The following is a 3,028-nucleotide window of genomic DNA, read 5'->3' as shown; positions in this document are numbered from 1 at the left end:
TTATTTTTGTTGCTCTCCGCTCATTGTGACGTTTCTGCACCCACTTCCTTGAGGTCAGTGCGGGTGCTGCTGTGATGTCTTCTTTAGGTTTCCTTGATGATTGATGAATTTGGAGCCCTGGCTGTTTTTCTTTGTCTGTTATCCGGTGGCCATATGGCTTTATACGTATGCAGTCAGCCAGTAATTTCACCAAGTCCTCATGCCTAAATGGCAAATTAGGTTGTTTGTTTGTGTCTTGCCAGATGACCCATATGACTCCTCCAAAAACAACTTCTGATATGTCTTCTGATCCTCTGTGGCTACAGTTTGGTTGAAAGAGTATCACAGTAGTTTGACTTTTTGGGGAAATACGCTTATTCACTTTCCCACTGAGAGTTAGATAAGAGGATCAATACCACTCTCATATCTGTGCTCCTTATTAAGAGCAAGCAGGGTTAGCTTAGCTTACCACAAAGACTGGAAGCAGGGAGAATCTTTGATTTAATTTGATTGCTTTGGTGCCTTCCTGTGTGCCAGACCTGACACTGCCTTTTACATGTACAACTCTAATTGTAGAAGCTTTCTTGAACTGTATAGGTTCAATTATTACTGTGTTATATATTTTACAGTTTGAGGGAAGGTCCAGTGTTTATTTACATAACATGTCCTGAGCATTACTCTGTAAATGTTGGTGATTTTCTGGGCAGCAGTGTGTGGTACATGCAGGGCAGATGCAGTAGGTATGGGTAGAAACAGTAATATGCACAAAGTGGAGGTGCATGGAGCAGCCATGTATAATGAATGAACAGCTGAGCCGCTGGAGGATGAGACGAAGTAGATGGTGTTTTTTTTTGACATATCACATGCTAGCGTGTCATGCATATTTCATTGGGCATGTCTGGTTGGGCTGCTGCTTGCCTAGGGAGCCAGACAGATGTTGCATGTGCCTTTGTGTGTGTGTGTGTGTGTGTTTGTGTGCGTGTTTATGTGTGTGTGTGTGTACGTGTGTCAGTGGATACAAATAAAGCATCAAAAATGTGTGTGTACCTGACTGTGAGGTTCAGGATTGATCTAAAATCTGTCTGCACAGGTGGATGGAGTGCAGTATGCTACCAAGGCTGTAAGTTGTAATACTACATTCGACTGCTGCCGGAGTTACTGGTCTAAAGGCACTGAGATAAACACAAATAATATGAGTCATCTAACACATTTTTCTTTTACAATTGTAACTGTTAAAAGCAGACATTGCTGTTCCAGATATATTTCCCATGCAAAGGCAATGATTGCATGGAGATCCAGATGGGGAGATCAACATTTTACTGTGCAATAAGATTTTGTATTTATTTCAAAAATAAAAAATATTTAGAAACTCCTATTTCCATTATTAGGTGATGTTTTTTTTGTTATTTGACTGTTTCTTCATCAACTTGTTATCAGGTAAGGGTAAAGTTAGGGTAAATGGCTAGATCGCCAGATTAGCACAAACTATTAAGTTTATTGAAGTAAATCTGCTCTTTGGCTAAGCCACAAACACTCATTTGGGTAGTTCATATTATAATAAGTCATACCTTTAATCACTGGCCAAGTCTGGATGCAATGGGCATGTCAAGCCCATTTATTTTAACTTGTGGTGTGATTTCAAAATGAATAAAATAAATAAAATAATAATCAATATCAGTCATGAAGAAGTTCTTCCACAGTATTATTTTTCTGCTATAAAACCTGGCTGGTTTCAAACGGTTTCAGAAAACGCTGCCACGGGTTAAAGGGAGGGTTTTCTGTAGAGCGGTGGGTTGATTTGGCACATGAAGTCACTTTTGCATCAACTGATTGACACCACTTTTGTTGTCTATCAGCCAACTTTTCTAACAGCCTGTCACAAAACAGGTTTGGTTTTTTTTATTTCAACTTTTTTGAGACAGGATGGTGCTATAGGGGACTTGGTGCATTTAGCTTTTCTGAACTTAATATTAGAGGTGCCTTAACATCACACCAGCATATTAAGCATTCAGACAAGAAAACAGAGGTACATAATTCAGCTGCTTGAGTTGAAAAAACTGATGGTCAATACTTTTGTACTAATTTACATGTTGAGCATATTACTCTAGAATATTAGCATTAGCATGTTACTTTAGAAGTCTAAAAAGAGCAACTAATAGAAGTTAAAACTTATAAATCACCAACATTACAAGCAACCAGTGCTCAGTGCACAGACAAAGGTGGCACACATTCCTCTATCAATACAATATTGATCTACACAAATACAAATAAATCTAAAAACTCCATCCACAATTAAAAACCACAATAATTAATTTAACAATAATTAATGTACTTATATAGCATACGTAACTGATTTACAGAGCTGAGTACCATGAAGTAAAGCACTTTATTGACAGCAAGCAACTTGAAATTAGCTTCCTATGCAAGCAAATACTAGAAATAAAACAATGACTTACTTGTAAAAAATAATTAAAAAATCCTTTTGAAGTTTAGCTTTGATTCCTCTACAAAATAACCAAATGATGCTGACTATTGTTTTCTTTTAGCTTTCCAGTGACATTGCCTGTTGATTGTTGTTGTCTAACCAACCTAACTTCAACTGTTAAACAAAATGAATGCAGACTGTGTAGCTAACATAATGCAATGGTGGGATCAAAGAGTGCAGAATATCAACTGCGGATTGGGTTTTTATGTTGCTTAAAATAATCATTGCATTTTATTCACAAGCACCTATAGATTTAGTTTCTTTGAATTGAGCTGTGATTTGGAAATAAATATGCTTAAATTATGTAAATAATCCCAGGAGATGATTTATTTTGATGCAGCCCTCCAGTAGTTTCCTACCCTTTTCTTCAAACACTCTGCCTCGTCCTCATCCTTTTACTCCTCATGCATCATGCATGGACATTGTTTGATGCCACTTTCAGTTCACTGAGTCCATTTGTTGGGCAGTACTGTTCATCAAAACTACACTAATCCTAAACCCTTCTGCATAATCAATATTATTCAACTCCTTCTGAGACTTTCAAGAAGTGCTGGAGTGTCAGAG

This window comes from Morone saxatilis, unplaced genomic scaffold (assembly GCF_004916995.1).
Source record: "Morone saxatilis isolate NCDOM2014 unplaced genomic scaffold, NCSU_SB_2.0 Contig23, whole genome shotgun sequence".
Lineage (NCBI taxonomy): Eukaryota > Metazoa > Chordata > Actinopteri > Moronidae > Morone > Morone saxatilis.
The sequence above is the reverse complement of the archived record's forward strand: the minus strand, read 5'-3'. Positions refer to the sequence as shown.